The 26,347-nt window shown below is 36.7% G+C and overlaps 1 long non-coding RNA gene across 2 annotated transcripts in view; it reads left to right on the top strand.

Annotated features, from left to right (window-relative positions):
- Positions 1-26,347, top strand: part of LOC142602953 (uncharacterized) — a 266,626-nt gene that overhangs the window by 100,599 nt on the left and 139,680 nt on the right. For both annotated transcript variants that reach the window (XR_012836811.1, XR_012836810.1), the window contains exon 2: positions 5,567-5,628. This is a non-coding gene — a long non-coding RNA (uncharacterized LOC142602953). The remainder of the gene's footprint in view (positions 1-5,566; positions 5,629-26,347) is intronic.

The raw sequence follows: 26,347 nt of genomic DNA, 5'->3' as shown, positions 1-26,347 counted from the left end.
TTATTTGTTCAGCTTGGTATGAAATATCATTGTGTGTTGTATCAGAGAAAATAGGGAGTAGGAGTCCCCAAATACCTGCTGTTCAGCTCATCACTACTACAGACTGCATTGGGAGCCTTTTAGGGCTCTTGCCTAATCTCTGTAGTGCTATATTCTTTCTCATCCCTGTTCACAACATTGAAGAAAAATTAGATTTTTCCAGCACAGGGATCACAACCACCTGCAAAGGCTTAAAAGCCTGCACCAATGCTGGCTAATACATACTCTTCTATCTGTCACTAGATGAGGAGGTGAGAAAACCACTGGTCAGTGAAATACCTATCTTTGTTTTCTTATAAGGCAAGATACTTAAGGATGAGTCTGGCTTTAGATATATGATTAATCCCATTTTAATCAATGTGATTTAAGACAGATATGTGCTGAAGTACCTTGTTGAATATCAGTGTGGAGAGTGATACACAGATTTTGAGATAGAAATATATAATGGTTCTGTTTGTGGTTTGGTTTTGGTTTTTTGTTGGCTTTTTTTTTCTTTCTTTGTTGTCTTAAAAAGGATACTCAGAGAAAAACTGAAATCTGATTATTACAAGTAAAAGTTTAGGGATATGTTAAACACATACAAATCTGTGACAAGTTTGAAGAAATTTTGGTACTTTTTATGGTAGCTCAGTTAAATTTTTTTGTAATGATTATTTCCTAGAAAAATATTAGGATTTATGATGGGCTAAAAACAGTTACACAATGGGCAAGGAAGTCTTGAATACCTCTTTAAATTCTAGGACGGTGCTATGGATCAGGTAACACTGAGTACTCTTGAATTAAATGGAAACTTATTCACCACTGAGTCAGTAAGGGAAACGTCGGAAACCTGTTGACTTAAAAACTGAAACAAAATGAAGACATGCACGCACAGAACATGCCATGCGTGCGCGCGCACACACACACACACCCCCCCGAAAAAAAAAAATTATGTGACTTTCAGCTTTTTAACCAGTAACAGCTCAAATAACAAATGTGGACTGATTTCAACAAAAGCCCTAAGGTATATGTTTATCACAGATTTGTGTTAGTGATCAATAGCTCAGAGATATTAGGATTATTCCAGATCTGGAGTTTGGAAGTTTTTACATCTATGTTTTGTTTCCTCCTGTGAAAGAGAGTGTATAAATTCAGTGAACATCTATACAGTTCTGTATTTTTCTTAAATGAGTCAAGATTCAGTCTTGCCAAGATTGGGTTTTGTGTTTGTTTATGCATATTTTCAAGGCTTAGATAAAAGGACACTTATTCAGTCTACCATCAACACAGTGCCGTGGTTTAAGGGGGAGGGAAGAGAATCCCCAGTATATATGAGAAATATATGAAAATGTGAATGACATAGATGTTCTTTTCTTTACAACTATCATTTATTTTCTATTTAAAGACAAATTAAATAGGAAATGAAACAAAACATAATACAGCTCTGGTTGAGGCAGAAAATGGTAATTAAATCAGTGAACATCTGCATAATGGGATATTTTTTAAAAAGGAACTATTTCTTGATTGTTACATATTTTTGATTTTTAAAGAAGTGCAAGGAATCTAGGACCTCAGCAACCACTGAATCTGTATAGGTGCTGGATGCCAAATTGCCTTTTGTGTCTTTCTGAAAATTATCCATGCGTCCTCCTTGTGCCCAGTATTGTGCTTGATATTTCAAGGATCCCAGACTCACAAGTATGAAGTTGCAGGATGTAAAAGTTGTTGATATTCACCATTGTAGCAAAGAACTTCCAGTGTGTGTTTGACCTTGAGAAAATATTTTGCTGTGTAACTAACTACTGTGTGGCATATGCACTTTTTTTGTTTCTGCACAAAATCTGTTACAATGAACACTGTTTGCAACTGTGTGTGATTAATGACTTCTGTCTCCAGTGTACATACAGTAGCACAACCAAGCAATACGCTGTGAGAGTCCCATAATTCTCTAAAGACGTATCGTCACAGTAAGATGCTTTTTCAGTTATTATGCAGCTTTTAGTGGTCTTTTTTGGTACGAACAGACAAATATTTATTCCTTTTATACAGATTTCCTCCATACCCCTCATTGTTCTAACTCAACTTACAGAGATACTGATACATATGTAGCCACAGTAAAACTGAAGCTGAATATGAAAACAGTAATACATACTGATAACATAATGTACAATAAAAGCATCCTAAATTCTCTGGGAGTGAATTGTTGTTTATGGAAGCTAAAATGCACCAAATTCACTTTTTGTATTATTTTGAAATTTAGGATTTGTGTGTGTGTGTAGGGGAGGATAGTTTTGCAAAAGGCAACTATTATCAAGGTGCTGAAATTAATTGGCTGCTTTAATTGAGGTAGATTACTAGCTAATGCTTTCTTGAATACAGTAATTCTCCTATTAAATTATCTTTGAATAATTACCTGAAATTTCTCAGCTGCAGGGACTGATGGCTATTTAATTGCACAGTGATGTTGCTATATAATTACTTAACAAGGTGTCCTTTAATAGTTTAATTCCCCTTTTCCAAGAAAAAAAAACCTACAAGTATGACTTTTATTTTTTTTAAGTGCTGTTATTTTATTTATTTATTTTACAGATAACTGTATCTGAAACAGTACAGGAAAGCTATTTGTTGACTTGCTTTTAAAAGTAAGTCTTTTGATTGTTCAAGCATAGATTTGGACTCAGAGTTGTGGAAACAAATAAAAAGGTTGGGCATTCCTTTGGTTTCATTATATTTATTTTGTGGTTTTGTTATTTGGTTTACAGTATACCTTGAATGAGACATAGAGAAGCTCAGGTCTGATATGCAAAGACCTAATTATGTGTTTGAGTTTTGCAGGTAGGGAGTTGTGCGGCTAATGGTATCTCATGCTGAAGCAAGGCAGACTGACCAGGGTTTTTAAACCTGTAGTTATTCCTCCTGGCCACAGAGGGTGAGGAGATTGTCATCTTGCTGCTGGTTCCTAGCAGCTAGAAAGTGAGCAGAGAAAACAGCTATTTGATCAAAGGTGTTGAAAGAAAAGGTTGGACTGCTCGGGAGTCACAAGAAAAATGGCTTGGGATCATGCTGCATGACAAATTTCCTTGGTAGTTCCAGGATAGACTGGTTTTTGATGACAAGAAATACCCTACATTGAACAACACAAAACTTGATAGCCATAAAGGAGCTGCTTGTTATGTCAAAACTTGAGGCTGGATCGGTGAAGCTGGATAGAGCATTCTGGAAAATTGAAGAGAGTTATGGTAGCGTCATCTTACCTCTTTAGTTACATAAACATTTTAATCTATATGTATATATATCTGCTGGGCCTATACATCACCCCAAAACATTAAGTTCTTAACTTTGAACAGAACCAGTTATCCATCTAAAATGTGAGGACTTTGAAATTTCCTTTTTAAACAGAATTGTTTAAATTGTATAGGGGTTACTGATCAGTATGAGTTCGACACTGCTTCCATGCTGATCCATGGAAGGTGTGACCTATGAACATCTTCACCTGCAAGCCTGGCACTGTTCTTCAGAGCCTTGGCACTTCGATTTTGGACATGCCAAGTTTCATCCTAAATAGCCTTCAACATATATGTCAGCCTTTTACAAATGGTTCAGTGAGACTGGTGCAGAGTGTGTACAAAACAAAAGTGTATGCTGCTAACATACATTTTTGAACTTCTTTGAGGCAGAGTTCCAAAATCCTTACTTGTACATGCCACTTTAAGACCAGAAGAGAATGATCAATCCAGTGTTATAGAAATATTCTCTGCCCACAGGGATTTTTTTTTTTTTTTTTTTTTTTTTGGGGGGCAAATCTCTAAAAGGTAAAGCTAGCAGAATGGCTGTACTGGATCACAGCAAAGACACACGTAGCCCAAACTGTCAGTAATGAAGGCATTAGAACTACATGTTGTTATTTCATGAACATACAATCCTTGATTCATACCATCTAGTGTTATCTCCACTTTATCCGAGTTGAATAACAAAGAGGTTTAATGTTCATTGATCTTCCAAGCCTGATATGAGGTATTCATTGCCTGATTTTCAGAGATGTTCAACTTCACAAGATGGCCTACAGCCATCAAATCAGGCACTAAAGATTAGATTTTTAATTAGAATAAACTGATGTAGAGCTGTTGACTGGATGGGATTTTTATCAATTTGCATAAATAAGGCTGAAAATTACATGACACTCTTGTAATATTTTTCCTTAATGCTTCAGTCATGAAGTGACAAACCCAAGAACAGAAATGCTTTAGCTCTCATTTCTTGTCTAAGCACAAATCCATCCCTTTTCTTCTCTCTAATTTCTTAGTAGTTTATGTCAGCCAGACATTTTTTTCCTTGGGCATGAGGAGGCTTGGGCCTTTACCTCATTTGATCTAAAAAAAAATAAAATTGTCATCTTCGCAGACCACCCCTAGTAACTTCTACTACAGAAGAGTGACCCGGGCTGTATCTGGGACTGAAAGACTCCACAGAGGAGTTGAATATGAGCAGAGCTCTTGGCCACTGCTCTCTTACAAGTGTTGCTGGTTCTTTTTCACCCAGAGAGGTCAGACTCCTCCTGCAACAGAACTGCCGTGTACTGCTGTGCTTGTATGTTCATTAGATGTTTGTAATAATATGGGAACGTAAATAGTATTTGTTTGTACTTTAACGTATCCAGAGATCTGAAATTATGACTGGAGCCCAGCTACTAGATCCTGTACATTGGGGTTTTTGTCCTGTCTAGACATAGGGATATAAATAGAAGTGCCTGAGGCAAAATAGTCCCATCCTGAAGCTCCTTCACCCTGATGGAAGTAGAGGTTGTGAAGGCTAGGATGTATAAACAGAAAGATTAAGGGACATATGAGTCGGCTCTCCAGAATATTTCCAAGTCTCTCAGAAGTATGTAAGCCTCTTCTCTGCTTCTCTTTTACTTTCTTATTCTTTTATTTTTCTCCTGTTTTCTTTCTTCTTTGCTTTGACCTCTGCTTGTTCTTCATCGGTTTCTCCCCCCATGCAAACCCTCCCTTTTCATTCCTGACTCTTTCTATTTTACTCCTCCCCTTACTCATTCTCTTCAACGTTGCAGCAATGGTAGTCAAAAGAAGAAAGGCACAGAATTATCTTTTTCTAAATGGGTGGTGCTGATGGTAAATTAGGGAGGAGGATTGGAAGAATTAATTATCCATAATGTATGGGTTAAGAAATAAGATTTTCCCAACTAACCCTAGTATCTGAAGAAATCCTAAATTTGTGAGAAATGCAGATGTTCCTTCTTCCTTCATCAGAAGGCTTTGTAGCTATAGAGTTAGAAAAGGAAAGAGAGGGTCAAATCTTATGTTTTTCTCCTTGCTTTCTGTAAGTAACCTGCAAAGAGATTTTTTCTCTCAATGTTGCCGAGCATCTGCTGCTCCAATTTCTCTGCTTGTTGGGAAGGATGAGGTGTAATTGAGATCCTTCTATGAAAGACATGGAACAAGTACAAGTTGTTATTGCTAGGAGGCAGTGTATATAACCAGTCACTGACTAGAAGACCATCCATTAATTTTGTTTGTTTGTTTTTCAAAAGGTATGCAGCTGATATGGAGAATATGCCAAGTCAACTGGATGAATCAGCACAGGCAACACAAAGTGAGTTTGTTTGGTTTTTTTAAAAGAAAAATAATCATGCTCCAGGTCAATTTATTGCAATATTACATGCAATTACAAACCCAGAAAAGTGCTATTAACACTTTCTTAGGTTTTTATTGGAAATGTGGCTTCATATCCACCTAGTGGTAGGGCAGATGGTTAAGCTACTCTGTGTGTGTGATTGTTTACACTGAAAAAACAAAAAGTCCCTACATGTAATTTTTTCAGCACTGTCCTTGAGCAAAAGCTGATAATATATATTAACACTAGAGAAAATCTGTCTGCAGACTTTTATTATGAAAACTTCAGAGCAATGATAACCAAAAGCATTTCCTCTTGTAAATATGTTTTGCAAATATGTCTGCGTTGGCCTGAAGTCTCACTGACCGCTCATCAGCACAAATAAGGTTTTTGAAAATCAATTCCTTTCTGCTCTGGAGTGGAAACACATCAAACATTGTCTCAGTGTGTATGAGCAGACACTATTTTTGTGGGCATTTCATCTTTATAAAATAGACAGAATGCTGATAATGTCCAAACAACCTACTGTAAAATAAAAAAGGCGTATCCAATTGCAGATTGATTTTATTTGAAGGGACATGCAAGAAGATATGCAGATGCTTAGACCTTCTGTAACCCTGTGCAATGCTTGGAAGTGGAGAGTGATTTTCTGAAATTTGGCAGGGGAATTAACAGACGACATAAAGTTGGTGGCAGTGGCATTACATTCAACCTCTTTGAATTATTTCACGTAGAAAATTAACCAGAGGACAATATTGTGGCGGTCTTTCTGGTGTTTTGCTGCTGCAGATGTGAGATTTGTTCAAATACCCACTGAAATAAACAGCCCATTTGAGTTGTACTTGGTGAATTTTGTGTTAGGACCACTGATAAGGAGTAATCACAAGGCTACTGTGAACTGTGGGGTACCAGGGAGGGAAGGAACCGAACTGCTCTCAACCATTGCCAGAAATGGGAACTGCAAAGGGGACTGTAAAATCAGTTCTGTCCACAAAGGCCTATGACGAGCACTGTGAATTGGTGAATCCAGGCCTCAGTTTCCTCAGCCCTCTGTTAGGAATGAACGCTGTCCTGTTAGCAGTTAAATGAAGATAAAGTGCTGCTATTTGCTCTTTCTGAAACTCTTTCAGTTTTTAAAACTAAGACTCATTGAACACAGGTCATCGCCTGTCCCCATAAGCTCTATTGCTTTTAATTACTTTTTAATGCCAAATTTTCAGTGAAATGGGGGCGGGGGGGGGCGCGCAGAATGACTTTCCAATGGAAAAGTATGTGATTTTGGTTTAGAATTGCATCCTCAACTAATGGATTGAAGGAAAAAGTAGTACTTGTGAATTTTTGGTGTGCTTTTTACAGTTTCCTTCTTTTCCCATACCTCAATTAATTGGTGTTATGGTTTGGAATAGAGCAAAGCAAAGAAGTTATTTTTCACTTAATGGTTGTAACAAAAGTTGTATATCAGCTCGAGTATTTAATACTTTTTCAGAATTAAATGTAGCCATATTGTTTCAAAAATAAAGTTGTCTTAAGATGGAAAATCCAAATACATTGAAAAAATATGAATTTAAAACATTTAGTAGATATGCTGTCAGAGGATTGGGTGAGGCAAGTTCGATGGAAGGCAACGCTTTCCCATGTGAGCTGCAAGCAGTAGGAGATACCGAAGTTTGCAGGAGGGGACAGCAAAGATTACCATTGTAGAACTAAAATCCTGCAACTCGCACAGAGCCTGTGAGGTGGCAGAGAGGAGCACGCAGCATTCAGTGATGCCTTCAAGGCAAGGGAAGAATTTCCTGGTCTGGACAAAGTTACCTGTAAATCAAAGTCCCTGAGTCTGCTGGAACTGGGCATGGAGGCAAGGACCTGCCTATAAGGACACAGTGGGGAGGGTTAGAGCTGTATGAGAGTCATCTTTATTTCAGTTCTGTACACCATTACCGATATTAAAAGAAATATCATCATAATAATCATAATGAAAAAAACCCACTCAGATTAGTCAAGAATTGCCCAGATAAAGCTGCTGTAATAAAAACCACATAGCTTTGTATCGTGGAAAGTGCTGCTGAGTTTATATATGTGAAACTTGCATTTCCATACTTCATATATTTAATTTTCTTTGACCTTATCACTTAATTTCATTATAATTTAATATTTTTTCTGGTGAAGTTCTCTCTAATATTTATCTTCAGTTGCCTGATGCATATTTTAGTCTAGAATAGAAATAAAGTTCTCAGATCTAAACTTTGCAGCAAATATCTCAACCTTTCCCTGTCTCAGCACATTGGAGTTCACAAGTGAATCATGCGACAGGTCACATCTGCGTGTTTGACTATCTGACAGGGATATCACCTGTCATGTAATGGGTGTGACCAGTGCCACATACTGGGTTTGCTGGTCTCCTTGCCATGCCCAGCTGCAGTGTGTAGATACATCCAGGGAGCCGCACTCTCAGGTGGCTTCCTGGAGAAAAGATCTCTACTGGGAAGCTGATATCCCTCTGCCACTGTGCAGCACCAGAGCTTTTCGCCTGCTCGGGCATCCCATATACCAGACTGATGGTTATTAGGATCAGCTCCAGCACTTCAGATGCTGATGAAGCAAGAGAGGATTTGTAACTCACTCCATCACAAAATGTGGATTCCCCACCTGTAAAATGGAGTGTTCAGTGTGGACAAATCAATGAGTTCAGAGTCCGTTAGCAAGTGTGATAGGGTTTCTGTCTAGATTAGTATGAAAATATGAAAAAAAGTTGAGACATGAGGTCACCGGGTAAAGAAGTTTTTTCAGATAAGTTGGCAAAAAATAGTTTTATCATAAAACAAAAAAAAAATCATTATTCATAAAACTTAAAATACTTTATCCTGAAGCAAAATAACTGTATTGTCTTTAGCCTTATTTCTTGTCATGCTATAGGAAAAAAAATGGATCTTGATTAGCTGAGTTCTATATCTGGCTCCTGTTAATCATGAATGATCAAGACCTGTGAGGTAGTGGCCATGCTTCAATTACAGAAATTATATTTTTGCAATGGATGCATTAGTCAAGCAGCTTTTAAGTGTTTTGGGTTTTTTTAAAAGTAGTTTTTATTGGTATGTTGTTTATAAGGGTGCAGTTCTGGATACTTTATGCTTCTGGGTAGCTAGAACTGAGGCAGACTCTCTTTTGGCATGGAAAGATTGGGGTTTTCCTTCCTACTCTTAGTGGAGGGCTAGTAATTGTTTCCCTGGTACTTCTTGGGGTCAAGGGAAGACAAAATTTGGACATCAGGAAGGTTCAAAATGAAACATTTTCTAATACTACCCATGCAGACAAGGTGCTCAGGCATTGTAGCAATTACATCAAATTTGAAGGTATGCACATATTCATTATTGCCAAAACCAAACAGTTAGCAAGATTGCTCTACCTTTAGATCTAGACTTTAGTACTAAGAAAAATCTCAGATTCATAGAATCATAGAATGGTTTGGGTTGGAAGGGACCTCAAAGATCATCTAGTTCCAACGCCCCTGCCATGGGTAGAGACACCCTCCACTGGACTATATTGCCCAAAGCCTCATCCAACCTGAATAAAATTAGAGTTGCAAATTACTTAATTTGGATCAAACACACTAGGTTGAACTCGGGTCCTTGGGATAACACAGGTTGAACTAGGTTGTCTTTTGTGGATCTCAGGAAAAAAATAAGATATTAATTCCTAAATTCCATATCAAGGTGTACAGAAATCTCCTTCCTTTTCACAGCCTCTTGTGATTCTACTTTACATGCTCGTCTCTTCTTTTCCTGAATCTTGCAGCTTGCTTCTGTCTCAGATTCCAGACACTGGATATTCACTTCTTAGCAGTAAGGGAATACTACCTTGTTTCTGACTTTCTGGTGAACTTTCAAGTGCTTGTTATCTATATGATAAGATATTCATGCTCAAAGCGGTCATAAAATATTCTGTCTTTGATTTAGATTTACCTCATCTATTCAAAAGATAAAGCTTGAAACACAAGCTATGCATGTAAAGTTGACACATTCACATGCAACTATCATATCTCAAATATCAAGCCTACAATCATTACAAAAAAAGTACAATGTAATTCTAATTGGCCTTAAGCCATTACACATACCCACACCCCCCCCATTACATATGACATTAGAATTACACTACCATCTTAGGGATGCTTCGATGTCCACCTTAGATCATGGTTCCAAACCCTGGTTTTATTAATAATAAAGGAAGCTTTTTTTCTTTTCTTTTGTAGGTATAAGGTAGAGTTAGGACAGACTTAACAATGTACCTGGCATTGAATCTAACCAGTAATATGATTCAAGAGAAAACAGTGTCCTTTTAAAGTTTTCAAACTTCTGTAGATCTTTCAATGAAAAGTTCCAGTTATCTTTATTTTAATACAACCCTTTTGAAACCTTGAAGATCCTAATATTTGACCTGAAAATAATTTGGTTTCATGTTATTGTGCGTGCATTTAAAATAGTGATACTCAACAAAGAGATGTTTTGTGCCGCCCTTGCCCTTGGTTAGAGGCTGCAGTGGAGCTGCAGCCAGGAGGGGGCACAACGAGCAGCTTTTCCCGTTAACCCTTTGAAAAGTTGATGGCATAATCAGAGAAAAATTTATGCGGGGTTTCATACAGCACCTTTTTATTGCACTTCTAATGTATGAGTGAAATAGTGGCAAGCAGAAGGAGCCACAGTGTTACATAATAGAAGAAATAAATTCTAATTTTCTTTTCCTTCACATCTTTTTGCCTTTGCTGCATCTTAAGTCTTCAAATGGTACTTAAGATATAAAATGTTAGAATAGTTTTCCTTTGATTATAACAAAAATCAGTTTTGCTAGATTTATACAAAAGCTTGTTTCTTCAATATTGTGTAACTGGAATAATGTAAAAGTTAGGTTGTCATGAATATGGCTTGTAGGCATGTCATTCACGTGCGAGACGTGTAGTCAGATCTATAGGTCTTGAGGATATACAAGCTCAAAGCAGTTGTTAGATCTGGCATTTTTTACTTTGGGTAAGACTTCTAGCACATTGGGCAATTAAGTGTTTGTGTGCACCAAGTATGCGCTCAACTAGTTGTATAATTTGCATGAATAGCTAGTTGCACACATAAGTACATAATTGATTAGCTGCCTGTGCTATTAACTGCTGTGGACGTACAGCTACATCAGTTTGTGAGAAATTTGTGGTGCTTGTCAGATACATGAGTAGAGAAAGAACAAACAATAAATATGGCTCTCAGTCTGTATAAGTATGATCCATGCAAAGTTATCTTCATAAGCCAGTAGCTGCTATTTTAAAAGTACTACTTAATTGCAAAATGCCTAAGAATAATTTTCAATCAACTTATCTTCATGCTGACCCGTAAATCCAGACAGTGCTGTCATATGCAACTTTAGCTCAGGTGTTTAAACCTCAGTAACAGTTTTTACGTGCAACTCCACATCATGCGTTCCAACTTGGTCACACAGCTCTTAGATTTTTAAATGTGAAACATTTGTGAAGGAGAGTGGAGCCCGAGAGCTGAAGTCGATGCAAGTTCCTTCCTTGCCCTCATTGGGCTTTGGATCAGGCTCATCAAACCCAGCGAGGGGCAGGTCGCTTGCACAACAGTTATAGAGGCTCTTCCCCATGAATGAATAAACCATTTATAATTGTATTTTGTAAAGTGCACAGTTGCCATAAATGGTATGAGATTTTTTTTTTCCTCTGAATTGGGTTCTTTGTACTGAAATGTGTAGTTAGCACAAATATTCATCCTGCTCTGCTGTATAAGCTGAAAGGGCCCAGAGGAAGCTATGAATGTGCAAGTCACACTGACATTTTGCTCCTTAGTCCTTTGCCCTGATATTGTAACTTTGCTACTTCTCGTCAAAGGCGTAAGTGGGGAACATATCCAGCTAATACAAGAAAACTAGTTCTTCATGAGTGATAAAATACAGGGCTGAAAATGGTGATATTAATTGAATTCCCTCTTCCTTTTTTATATTTGTGAGTTTTAGGAGCAGGAACCTTATGCAGTTATGAAGCAAGAAAGATGTGTGTAGACTGCTTATTTGTTGAAACCAACAGTGAGTGCTACAGTACTTAGAAGGGAACTATAATGGCTCTAAGCTTTTCCTCTTCTGGGGTGTATAGTACTCTGATCTTCATAATCCTAGGTATTGAGAAACTGAATAACAGTTGTCTTGTTTAAAGTAAAGTGAAAAACATCAATTGCATCTCTCCTCCCTGACTCTTACCCCAGCAGTATTGCCTTGAAAAGCAATGTTCCTCCAGAACCACTGACATATTAGTGTCCTTAAAAATTAAGGTGATGTTTCATTAGTCCTTCAGATTCTGAAAGCAAATCACCATTAATACTCTGTATTTGAGTATATCAACATAAAAAATAAAAGGATGGACTAACTGTGTAAATAAAAAGATGTCTTTTTCATATGCAACATTTGTGGTGGAATGCTGCTTTGATCAGAATTAAGCTTCAGAATTAAGGTAGCTGTAATAATCACCATCCCAATGAAAATGTGCATACTCCTCATACATAATACTTCTATTTTTCTAGCCAGGATCTCCCTGCATATTTTATTGCAGTGTCTTTCCATTGGTATTTTCCCTCAAAGTCACATTAGAAATAACTAATAGACGGAGTACTTGTACGCATGCTTTAGAGTAACAGAAACAAACAACCAACCCCCCCCCAAGTAATTGTCAGCCCATGTCAGCAATTCAGTTATTAGGATCACATAAACCTATGTCTTATATATTCCACCCAGGATTGTTTTAAGGTCCTTGTATGCATAGAATTTTGAAATATATTATTTGAATATAAAAGTAGATTATGTATTTCCCCTGTGGCTGGCCAAATGTCTTTCCAACAAAGGGTAAAATAAGAAGGCTATTTTTTTGTGTAAGAGTGATCTTTTTAGTCATGCTTGATTGCTTTTTCAGGACTGTCTCCATTTCTAATGAGATATTCTTGGACTCATTTGAACCAGAAAGTTTAGTAAAATTGTGACATTTTTACATAAAATACCTTGAATTATTTAAATTGTCTCAAACTCAGTATTTTTTAAATATATGTGATATATATTGGATTTTTTGCTTCACAGACTCAACGTGGCATAAAATGGAAACATATTTAGCATATTTACAAGAAATATTTGTTTTAATCTTTCATACTTGTCTGCACTTCACACTAATTTAGCCTTATCTGCTGCTAAGGAGTTACACAGTAAAGGATGCACTTGTTATTCAAATCCCTGTTAATGTTCCATATCATAGTTTGGCAAGAAAGCTGTTACTGTATTGAACTATGATACAGGAAAGTTTTAATATCTGTACTTTTCAGAGAACTTGGCCTAGGACGTCTGTGCTAGAGTGCCGAGAACAGTGACATGAATATACTTTTATCAGCGGTTTAAAATGGCATTATAAAATATGTTCTGTGATACTGTTTTTAAAAGAGCTGATGTGCAATGAAATGTGCACAGCTTGAGGAAAAAATGTATTTTTATTATAATCACAGTGCTCAGATAAAATGGCAAGCATGCAATGCTTTAGAAATATTTATTTGTAGTTAAAGATATATTTCGCATTGCCTAGGTTTGTGTTTCACAATTGGAAAATCCAGTCATACTTCCATGCTTAGCTTGCATCACTCCATATTTAATGTTTTCAATGTATTTTGTAAAATATTTCATTCTAGTATTAATAGAGGTTACTTAAGCATTTCTGTACTTTACAAGCAAAAAAAATCTCTATCAGTTGCAGATCAAGTAGCAAAACCCTACAGCAATTCTTTTTCAAAGGAATAAATTGTTTGATATTCAAAATTTTATTTTACAGTATCTTTTTCAGGCAGTATGAGAAGCAGCTCTTTTACTTCTGAACCCACAGCAAAAGCCTGTGTCTCATCTCTCCTGTAATTGTCCATTCTTTTTATAAGATTTATTTTTGCCTGTGGTGCTGAACTGAAAAAGTCACCCAGCTAAAATGTAGTTACTTCATTTCCAAGTAAAAACAATAGTGTTTTCATGTCCATACTTATTATTATTCTGAGAATGTACTAATTTGTTACATCCAAGATGACGGTTAGTTTGGTTCATGAAAGGGGCACTGTGCCAACTACTGCAGTTAAGTAAAAGGACTTCTTTCATGGAAAGTAGTGGGACAGAAAGTAGCCTGCAGTGCGTGTGGGTACAGGGAGGCAGATTGCCAACAGAGTCATCCTGGTATCAGGCTTTACTGTGTTGGGTCTGAATGAAGCTAAAACTATGATTTCGCTAAATGTCGGCATGGGCAGCCAAATTTTCAAACCACTAGTGCTCTAAGGAGCAACTGATAAATGTTTTATCCCTGCGGGCTGTAGTTGATGTTGCACAAGGATTTTGCATGTGCTCAATGCATTATCATTCTTGGCATTAAGCTTAGATAATTGTCTACTTATATTGAGCCTGTAATAGCAAAATACAAGTGAAGAGGCATGTTTTACAAAGTAAAACTATGAAATAGGTTTAGCTATATTACTATGGATTTTTTTTTTGTTCTCTCCTACTAAATTTGAATGAGAATGAAGTATGATTCTATACCTTAATTCTGCTCAAACCAGGGTGGTCTCATAATTTTGTTTTACATGCATGACATTGCTTAAGGTCATTAGTTGTAAATCTTAGTATAAAAAGACTGAAAATATATTCAGTACTTTGTAGTTACCGAATACATATTTAAAAGCCTCTATGAAAAGTCGGGACCTACATGGCAGATTTTCAGTTACTGAATGGTCAATTTAATGATGTAGATTAGCTGTATCTAAACAGTAAATGGAGATAGGCTGTTGCAAGGCTTTGATGAATCTCTCTGATCCGTATCCCAGTTGATCAATTTCCTAATTTTGGAGATTAATATTCTGCTTTTCAATCCTAATGTACTCTCTGGTTACATTCTATTTGAAATTTAACTTAGATCTGGTATAACTTTACTTTTGTTGTTGTTGTTGCTGTTTTGCTGTAGCTAATCTAGCAAACACAAATCAAATCTGAATTTGGCCTTTCTCTTTTCAGTGACTAATGTAATGGTCTTATTTTTTCCCTTGTTTTTTTTCTTAGTTACCTGACTTCTAATTAATTATTTAAATCACTATTGTATGTTAAAAAAACTCTCCCATAATGCTTTAAATGTTTTAAAGTGGATTGCATTGACAGACTTTGTTCAGCATAAATTCAACCATTAAGAGTTTAGCAGCTAAAACTTTAATAGAGAAAAATTACTTCTTTATCACACAGATAATTGCTGCAATAGCTGTGTATATCGCTGTGATAGCTGTGCATAGTATGCCCAACTTTATTATGTATGTAAATTCTATTTATGCCGTATCTATTGAGAATGTGTAGGGAGCTTTGTGTGTAAATATTAAAGAATATTGAAATAATTTATTTAGGAAAAACCATATTTTGTTTTTATTGTTCATGTTCCTGGAGCTGAAGTAGTTTCTGCAAATGTGTGAATTACATATTTTTTTTTAACATTTTCTACATGAAGGCTACTAGTGTCAATCCATTTGATAAAACACTCTCTGACACATACAAATCCAAATAGATTATTGAGTATGCTATTAATTTCATCTTTATAAATGCAGGATCTTTAACATACAGAATAATTAAATATTTGTAATAAAGCAGTTAACTTGAGCAGTTTATTGCTGTGATTTGCAAAACTGCATTGAGCCGCTTTCTTTTCATTTCATTGATGGTGGAACAAACATTTCTTTAATAAGGCTACAGCGCATTCTAATTTTGTTGCAAAAGCTTAGATAAGGATCAGGCCCCCTCTGAATCACTGCTTTGACCTATGACATTGAAAGTGCTGAAGCGCTTTGGCAAAAGAAGAGTTAGTCATTCATTATTATGCACAGGACTTTCCAGTTCTAAAGGGGCTCTGTGCTTTCTCTCAGATAGACTTTGTTTGTTGGAAATGAGAACTGTATTTTGGCAGTAAAGGACAAGAACTGAAGCAACTCTGCAGGCAGACTCATTATGACATAATCCTTCATTAATCCTTATTCTCTATTAATAGATCATGACAGAAGTTTTGCTTTGGTTGACCATCTTCACCAGCAAGCTGTGAGAAAGCATTAATAGACAAAGGTCCAAACTCAGCTTTTAGGACTATCATTTTATTTCCAGTTTTAAGAAAGTATGTATTATTACCTTGGAGAAGTTAGTATACGAAGTGATCTGTTTTCTTCAAATGCAACCTAGCTTTGTATCTTAGAAAAGCAATTTATCTATTGGAAAATTGGTTACTTATATCGCTCACCTGGCAGAAAAATACACTGTAAAAATTAGGTGTTGATTGCAGACTTGCTGCAGGAAAAATATAGGGATGCAAGACTATCAGTGGTGGGGGTGGCAGTGACAAAGCAAAAGGAAGGGGTGGCAGTGAAAAAGCAAAAGGACTGAAGGAAGAGACCGTAAGTGGCTTATGAAATGATTGTGGCAAAATATGACCAAGAGAAGGAAAATCTGAAGATGTTTTGTTTCAGAGAAAGATCAGGAGAAAAACTGGGAACATAAGTCTGGAGTGTTTTAGAATATATTTTTGTAACAGTTACAAAAAAATATTGTTGTATTATTTGTTACAGGAAAAAATTTATAAGTCAAAAATAATGAGATTCGTATTTGCTTGACGTAACAATGTATGGTCTTTGGCTGTTCTCAAGCTATCATAGACAGAGTGGTGAGGAACAATAAGTGGTGAGGAAAAATAAGTAAATTAAATATTTTTTGTGTCTTGTTGACCATTGACTAAGTTGTGCCTGGTTCTTGTCAGAGCTGGATTTGTTTGCATTAGATCTAGGCTATACAATAGTATATAGAACTTTGAGATCAGTTTGCTTCTGCTGAGATATTCCTGTAAGGCTGCTGATGACAGAGTAGACTAGTGGGTTTTGTTATACAAATTAGGCTTTGTAACATGTATTAATATTTTCAAATATAATTTGAATATAAGCCAAAATGTAATTTCTGAAATAGCTGCCTGTATTCTACAAAAGCCGTACTGCAGCATTTGTTCATTTAAACTGTGGTCCATTTAAACTGCAATGATCTGTGAGATTTTAGTCATTTAAGGGGTAAACCAGACTACCTCCATTGCCTTCTGTGAAACTATGCTGACTTATATCCATTGTGAATTAGATCACTGATTTTATTACATCATCTTATGCTTTTGTATCTCTTTGTTACGGTACGTTCTCTGCAGTATCAGCTTTACTGGGGTAAAATGGTGTAGAAAATCCCAGTGTTTTAGAAGCTTGAGTGAAGATTTGGGTTTTTTTAACACAAAGTATATTGGATCTTTGAAGCGTTTTCAGGATACAGTGCCTAGAGACAGATGAGAAAAACAAGTACATCTGAAAATATAATTATTAAGGCATAATTTTATTTGCTCTTAGCAGGACAATATTTTATGCCTGAAATTCTCCGTATATTATTCTTTTGTGTAGTTTCTTAGCATTCTGGCTTTTCTGTTCAGAAAGGTATTAAATAGGAATAGATTGTTAAATTTTTCTATAGGGAAGCTTCATCCTTCAAATGAAGGAGATAATGCAATGTGTTTAACAATTTATAGTTTTTATTGCCATTTAATGTAATACTTTACACAAACAAAAGCTCTGCGCTTGCTATATATGGTGAGAAACTGTTGTCAGGTTTTTTCCCTCTGCAAGTAACATATAGTAATTCAACTTTTCTGCTGAGAATTAATTTTTAGTCTGATTTAGACCTAACATGACCTTTCAGATATGAGGATAGAGAAGAAATGGGAAAACATAATTCAGAATTTCTAAACTATGTTGTTCTTGTTTTACACTTCTATGACAGAATGCACAAGAAAACTGACTTCTGAGTGTAGTTTTACTCCTCTTGCTGCTCTACACATACGCACATATAAAATGTTGATAGCTTTGACACTAGCTGTGGTTACATGAAGTGGTGAGTCCTGACAAGCTTACTGCTTCAGCACATCTGTTTTTAATAGTTGCTTTCTGAAGAAGAGCTTTCTGATAGTAGGCAGCCCTTTAATCTAGCAGACAAAAAGCATAACAGGATCCAATGGATGGACACTAACACTGGCCAAATGCAGTCTGGAAATGACATACCAATTTTTAACATTGAGAGTAACTGGCCATCAGAGCAACTTACCTAGCAACAGGCTGGAATGTCTATCATACTACGCTTTGAAACTGAAACATCAGGTTGGAAGATACGCGGTGAACTTCCCCATTGCTCTGTGTTGTATGTGGCTTTAAAATCAATTGTTGTATTTTCTGAAGTTCAATCATAATTCATAATTTGCTGTTATACTACCTTATATGATTCAGATTAAACGGTCTCTGATTACTGAAGGTTCTGTGGTAAGCCAAGAGAAAAATAATGATTCATCATGTTTTCAAGTATTCAAAACTAATGGCATCGTGCTGGCTTGTGACACTGGCATACTTATCCTGCAAGAACCTGAATTGCTGCTGGTGTCTATAAATAGTAACACTATATTGTCTTTTGCATTTGATATTCTTCTTTTGGCACTGAAATCATGTCTTTGGGAAAAGCTATTCTCATGTGTCCTGGTCTCCTTAGTAATCTCAGAAAATAAGTGGGGTTCAGCACACCCGATCATCCATTTTCCTAATATGTCACAACTTAGTATTCCACTTTTCATTGGACACCATGGCAGGCTCAAAGATGTTAGACAAGCATCTGTGTATCACAGATTTAAATTTTTTTTTTCTTAAGATTAGACGGAAGTTTTTTCAGAAAATGAGGTGGTGAGCATGGTGGATTGCAAACTGAATGATATCATGCCGTTCTGAGAAAAACAACATTCTGGATTATATTCAGCAGGTTTGTGAAACAGTTGTTCGGTGCTACTTGTCACTGCAAGACCAAGGATATGAAATAATAGACTTTAATTACAGCAACAAAGATTCTTGGTTAGAAGGAGGATCTTTCTATCATTTAGGATGGAAAGTCACTGAAATAGTTTACCTGGAGATTTATGAAGTCATGATCATTACAAGTCTTTTAACAGGTTAGGCAAACATCCATCGGGAGTGGCATAATTGTAGATGATCCTGCTTTTTTCAGGAGAGTTGAGATTGGACAACAGGACGGTGAAGAAAATGTGAAGGCCAAACTAGTAATTAAGGTTTCTGCCTGCAGTCCTCTCTCTAAATAAAGTAATGGTTTCTTCAGGTAACCCATTATATCCAGAGGATTCCAGGATCTTCTGTGGCTGTGTCTCTGTATAAGAAGTCAAAGAAGCAGCATAAGCTACAGAGGAACTTCTCTATTCTACTTCCAGGAGAAGGTGACTTTAATGGTAGAGGCAGTAGTTATGGGCACAGTTGTAGGACTGGCAGTTGGCCGGATAACGTTGGCCACCATCTCAAATGAGATGACAAGAAGCATCAAAAGCACTGATATCTGCCTGATCCTGTTCTTTCTAGTAGTAACTATAAAAAAAATAAGCAAGTCTGGCAGAGTAAAAGAGAAGGAAGCAAAAAAACTTGTATAGCAGATACTCTCCAGAAAACTTGCAGTTTGGAATGACCGGTTATGCAGTCTACAAGGTGGTCATCACCTTCACAAAGTATCGTCTAAAGTCATAGGAGACTTCACTTTGAAAGTCTCAGATGATAGCCAAGATCAGTTTGCACGGCACTTCTAGAAGCAACTGGTGTGGCTCCCCTTACACATTAGCAGCGGTGGTCGTGCAGTTCTTGTTTCACCTCCAACCATTCACATCTTCCCAGGGAGTGGAAAATGGACCTCTGGAGGACCTCCCATTTGAATGGGTGGAGATACATGACTTCGAAAAGAATGATGCATTTTATACCCTGAAGAGAATGAGGCAAGCTATCTATTCCTTAGGGGCTTATATCACAGCACCTATATATCTATATCTTAACCAAAATTCCAAAGAATCACCCACAACCATCATAAATTTTTCAAGTTATCTCAGAAATGATAGCAGGTCTATAGCTGAAGACAAACCATACTGAACTCATCCCACCTTTATGGATAAGGAGTAATTTTGATAGAAATACTACCAAAAAAAAAAAAAAAAATTTGAGGTCACATGACTATGGCACCCATCAAATCTCTCTTCAGAAATCTTCTGGTCTACCACAACCAGGCATGGCTGTGATTGAGGTTGTCATTCATAAATAAGTTCTCAGCTTTTTGCACGATAGTCATATCAATTCTCAGTTGCAAACCCTGTTACTCCTTCACCCTTCACAGAGCCTTCTGACATAGGTCTGTTATAGTATGAAGTTCTCTTGCTTCCTAGTATCAGAGCGAGAGGGCGTTTCTCATCCAAATCAGCAAAAAAAATCACCTGGATTTCAAAATATCTTTTTCTGTGTCTTAGATATTGTAATAGTTCATAACTGCTACCAGTTCAAAGTCCTGTAGATATTCACAGCAGAACAGTATATTTTGGGAAAAACAGTGTATAAATATATCTATAAATGGAATACAGTAGCTGCTTTTTGCAGGTGTCTGATTTTATATCATTTCTACTTGGTTTTGGACTTTATTTGAGAGTAAATATTTAGAAACTAAACCTAGTAGCATCACCTAAGAGCCTTGAATTTTGCATTACTTAGGACAAATATAGGGCCTCATCAGCCTGGTTTTGCTATGGATAGCTAATTCAGCTGTGATGATGACAACTCACAGCTCACATACTGTACTGATCCAACAGCTATAATACTACATTGCAACATAGATCCATATAGTGCTGGTTAAGATTATTATGTACTCTTGAATGTGCTGGTCTTTATCCTGAGATGTCCCGTGAGGCTGTCTGCTTTTATTTTCTTTCTGTATCTGTAACTATTGTGATAGATGCCTCATGGCTGGACAGGGAAGTGAATATAGATGACCTTGAGGCTCAATGCTTGGGTGTTCAGAAAAACAAATGTAAATGTATAACAACATTTTGGAGCCAAGGGTGATTTGCAAGGCCTGTAAATCCTTGGTGCAGCAAATCTTAGGAGAGCTGATGCGTAGCAAGGCTGGTGCTGCTGTAAGCTATGTTTGTATAAGCAAACAAAGCTGTAGGAAGTCTTCCCCCTTGAACAGCAATGAACTCTGGAAACAGAGCATCGGATACCAGTTTCTATTCTAGAGTACCTGTCCATTCATTCTTCAGAATAACTAGACAGAAAGACTTAGGGACACTTAACCTTACGTGAGTGTAAGTGGGAGACAATCGCAAAACACCATTTCAGATTCTAACTGCAAAACAGCTATTTCTGCAATGCAAACTTAAAAGACCAAGGTGGGTTTTGGAGGGTTGGTTTGGTTGGTTTTTGCAATTAACAGCTGGACTGAAAATACCTATTCGGCCACTTCTTGACCTGTCTGTACTTTATGATTCTCTGATAAGCCAGATAATACTTGGCACATCTTATTTTGGATTTTTCATGCCTAAGGTAGTTTTGGTTCCTAGTGGTGCCATGTGTTTCAGGCGGTCATTCTGAAATTCTGTGGTTTATTCTGAGGTATTAAATGCTGTCTGTAAGCTCTGGTTTGAATATTATGATCAATAAAATAGTAATAGGGTGGATTAGCTATTGCTTTGGGATGCTCACACATAATATGTGTATTCAGCAGATTATTAAACTGTGAAAGTTTATTATTCTGCAGTAGCTGGACTGTTTCAAGGTGTAGTGCACACAAAATTCTACAGCCTGCCCTCTTGGTTTTGGCTTTGGGGGTTTTGTTTGGTTTGGGGTTTTTTCAGTTTGGCGTATCTGTAGCTTCATGACTGAAGCAAAACTCAGGCATGACTGATGTGTTCTGTCCTTTTTGTGCCATTGTAGAAATTATGAGTACTGACAGAGAATGTTTGCTCTAATATTGCTGGGTGTAGTGACCTCTGTTTGGAGCTCAAGAAACATGATAGGGTATGTATAGGAACTACAAAGCTCAAACTAGTTACTGTAAATAAGTTCTCTCTAACTTCACAGGATATGGGATTTCTAAGCTACTTCTAATTGTGTTTCTGTGCATTCTTTTGTCAGCTGTTGATGGCAGATGCCCGCCATGTGTACCAAAGCAGTTTTCTATACAATGCCAGTCAGGACCCAGCACCCTTGTGTACTAGTGTCCTTAAAAATGCATTGGTAGATGTGACAAGCAATGTTGTTAATTACCATAAAAACATCACTTTCCAAGTGTAACTCTTCTATAATGTCTTTACATGGTTACCTTTTGGCTTGGCTCTTGTGCTTGTGGCAATATATGGAATTATAGCCATATAAATAGAGAACCAAAGTATACATGTCATTTCTAAGCTAACTGTCTATATATACATGACTGGGCAGTTGATCAGTGAGCTGGTAGTTAATAGTCTCACAGCAGAAAGTAGGGGGGTTTGTACATAGGAAGGGGTCTTTTTTTGGCACTAGACTAGAGCGATTCTGAATCATTTTAGGTCTGGGTTTGCGTGAGTGATACAACACATGGAATGTGGTAAATCTAGGTATTCAAAGAAAAGCAAATGGAAATTGCCATTTTTCATGACAGGAGAATGAGTTTGTTATGGTGCCAAGTAAAAAACAAGTACGTGCAGATTTGTTTTAAAGATCTGCCAGTAGCACTGAAACTTCTGGTGTCCCCGGGATGAATTTCAGGTTCTGAAAGGAAACAAACAGCCAGAAAAACAGAATAGAACAAAAGTAATTGAAAACATGTGATCCCAGGTCTTGTGCACAGATTTAATTAAGATCTCTACCTTCTAGTCCCTTTGCCAAGCAGTTTTTCTAAACCTTAAGCAAAACAGGTTGGCTAGTCCATGTTGGAGACACAGGCGTTAATTTTCATGGTATAGAGGGAATCCCTTTGTTCAGAACTATGTTACTTCAAACGAGTATTTCATTAGGGTGAATATTTATGTAAATTTTTGATATGCTCTGTGTACTGGAAAAACTCTTCCCAAAAATACACAGCGCATCAGTAATGAGTTGTTGTTGTGGTTTTTTTCCCCACTGTCTTGTACTGTTCTTAGAGATGTAAAGCAACACATCTTACGTTTCCTCCCCTTTTTGCACACAGAATAGAAATTACAGCTACAGCTTAGCTTGTTTTGCTTGTGGATCAATGCCAGAAAGCAGTTTTGAAGGTGTTTTAAAATGAAGACATCTGGCAGCTGGCATACTTACAATTCATTTGCCAAAGACAAGTTGCATGCTGTTGGAATTTTCAATTGAAGGTCATGCACCAGGTAAAAATCAGTCAGGTGGAGCTTGTGTGTGGTGAACCCACACACTTGAAGAATTGTTGGCTCAGGAATGTGTGGGTGGGCTAAACTGTGAAGTATGTTTGTCTAATTTTTCTCTTTAAAATGTGAAACTCAAAGCTAAAAAAGAGGTCAGTAAAGCTGACAAAAAATCACAAGGCTATGATATTTCAGTGGAACCACCATCAATTAGTTTGAGCAGAGGGTGCCAAAAAAAAAAAAAAAAAGGAAAGATGAATAACAGAATCTGACATAATGTTGGACAAACACTCTGCTGTCAACTGAGTGGTCACACAGTTTTTACTCTCATTTTTTCAGTAAGAAATAGCCTAGAGGATTATTTGTACACAGCTTTCTACTGACAGTGAATTAGTAACAGTATGTCATTGTGCATTCAGTTATTCAGTGACAGCTCTGAGACTAAGCTGTTTACATTAATTGATGTTTAATGGTATTAATGCAGTATGTTTTACCATTACAAACTTTCTATCAGTATGGTTACTTACTAAGATATTAATATTTCTAAATCAAGGGATCTGCACCTAGAATTACTTTACATATATTTACAAGGAAAATGCATGTCCTCTTTGTGTGACATGGGGAAATGTTCAGTTTTACTGCTGCGAAAATAAAAGCACGAGGCCTGAATTCTTTTCTCACTTAAGCATGTTTTACATAAAAGAATCTCCTTGTGCTTTAAAAGATGTACTTATGACTTGAATTCATGTAAAAAAGTGGAAAATCAGGTCTAGGATACATGTATGCTGCATTCTTTATAAATGTAGCAGATTTTTCTGTGTCTTGCTAAAAGAAAGTTTTAATGTGGCATTTTAAAATGTTTTGCAGTCAGAACTTTGTTAGATAAATGTAAGCCCATAAATGAGCTAATTCCTTGTGAAAAGTTTGAAAAATATTGGGTTTGCTGAAGTGTGAGAATAAGAAAAACTATCTTCCCTACTGTTTCTGAGAAGGGAAGTTCAAAAATTAATTGAGCAGCATTATTTACTTGTGAGGTCAATACTGCTCCTTATCAAGCAGTGGAGAGTATTAGTGGTTTCTTCTGCTTTGTAAGTACCTTAAGTTACTTTTGTCATATTTTACCCAAAGCTCTTTAGCAGAGGGACCAGGGATCCCAACTATTCCCTATAGGTCTGTCTTCTGAAGCTTAGCCCCTAAACTCTTAGGCTGACTGAAAAGATACTGTTCGGACTATGACCTTTCTGCACATCTCAGACAAGAAGTGGGAGAAATAAGGAATACCTGATTGCAGTATGCAGTGCAGGCACATGGACTTTTCTACTTCAAAAGGAGTTATTTGCAACTGTTTGATTGCACTGCAGTATGAACTCATGGCTAAAACACTGAAGGATTCATTGGAGCCAGAAGCCCTCAAATCCCACTACAATGTTATTTATGACAACAAAAAATTTAGAAGTAAACATCTCTTTAAGAAATTTGTTGTCAGTGGAGAGTAAAATTATATGAAAAAAACCCAATGAATGTTTATTTTAAACACCTTAAATCTGGTTTCTTACTAGGTAAAACTCAAGCTATACCCTTTCTCCTTCTTCCATTAAATTGTAAGCTGACACTCTGGTCCTCAGATTGTGGACAGCTGAACTTTATAACAGTCCCTACAGGTTCTCCTGTTATGTCCTCATGCAGCCTGCAGGTCAACAGTAGCATAATGTGGCTGAAGCCTTGAGCATTACTTAAAAGAAATCATTGATAATTGCTAATATGAATTACTTTGAACCAAAGACTTTGACTGGCGTCAGAATTAGGTGTACAAAAAAAGGTGAAACTGTTTCGTTTCTTCTTCAGAGGTGCTAAGTAAATTGTGTAAATGTAACATAGTGTAAAATACTGGATAATTTTTTTGCTTCATGTAAGAGGCAATGCAGAGTCTAAAGATGAAATATGAAACTGCTTTGAGATGAGGATCTAGAGAAAATGCTGATGATTTGTCACAACTGTTCATCATTGCGCTAAACCTGTTTTGTTTTCCTGCTCAAATTCCTGACAGATAATGGCAATCTGACATTCTTACTGTTTTCATTTTACTGCAAAAAAGATCTACAGATAAGAGGCTGAAACCAAGTAGTGTTATTACATTGCAAGGCTCTTAGTCTCTTAAGATTGATTTCTAGAGTAACATAGGCTGTTTCTACTGCAGTCATATGAATATTTTGAAGGTACTCTTGCTTAATGTGAAATTCCATTACTGGTTGGAAGGAGCCCACGGTTACCCTGCATAACTATTTCCAGGCATATGAAATAGGGTTCCCCTATAGGCAAGCCAGGGGCAATTATAAATATTGTGCAAGACATCTTCAAAGTAATGCACCTAAGGAAGCATTCTGATTGGATTCTAAATAAAAGATTTTGTTAGTCCAGCTTAGGCTTTCAGGTAGCTGTGGAAAAGAAAAGCAGCATCTTCTTAATTTTTATGTATGCTATGATGCTTGAGTGCGGCAAGACATGCAGGCCTTTTTGACTCAGATTCACCATTACACCACTTTGTATTTCGTCTTGAAACCCTGAGCCTGTTGCAATAAGCTGCAATTGAGGTCTCAGAGAATTTTACAGATTTTACAACAGCACTCCACAGGGTTTCAGCTATGTCTGCTTGAGTCTAATGTTTGCTTTTGTTTAACAACAGACTTGGTACTCAATGTGATTGTGTCTCACGTTATAGCAGTGTCTTTCCTCGCTGTTTCTCATGGGAGGTGAGATTCCCTAAGCCCCCCTGCTACTAGATCTTGGTTTTGCTGACAAATTATCAGCATGAAAACTCTTGATTCTGAGGATCACTTCACCTTGGGTGCCAGGAGATCCAAAGTTAAACTTCCCAGAGTATCTTTAAAAGCTCTGTGTAGCAGAAATTCTACTTCAAATGGTGTATCCATAAGGAGTGTTTTCATTAATGATTTCTGAAGCTTTAGGGATGAGGATACTGCCGTCATGTCTGTGTTCTGATTATGCTGAAAGATTAGCTGTAAATTCAGTGTTTTTATTGAAGCCTTTCCTCGGCATAATGATGTATTTGGTTTAGTTATTGTTTCTGTTAATTCTAATGCCCCCTGCTGCTGAGGAAATGACATGTGCTTTATAAATGGCATTATAAATATGTTAAAGGATACAAATTCTAGTCTTCTAAGTATACAAGTGGGTATTTGGGAAGTAAGAAGTAATGCTATATTAGAATGCAATAACATCTTCTAGACAAAATAGATCCAAACACATACTGAAAATATAGTAATAAATAACTACAATCACACAACTACTGTGGGAATGTATATATACATATGCATATATACATATATGTATGTGAACCATTTTTTACACGTCTCTGGTGATATAGAACAAAATAGAAGGATTGGTATAAAT

The sequence above is a fragment of the Balearica regulorum genome, chromosome 9 (genome assembly GCF_011004875.1).
Source record: "Balearica regulorum gibbericeps isolate bBalReg1 chromosome 9, bBalReg1.pri, whole genome shotgun sequence".
Lineage (NCBI taxonomy): Eukaryota > Metazoa > Chordata > Aves > Gruiformes > Gruidae > Balearica > Balearica regulorum.
The sequence above is the reverse complement of the archived record's forward strand: the minus strand, read 5'-3'. Positions and strand labels throughout refer to the sequence as shown.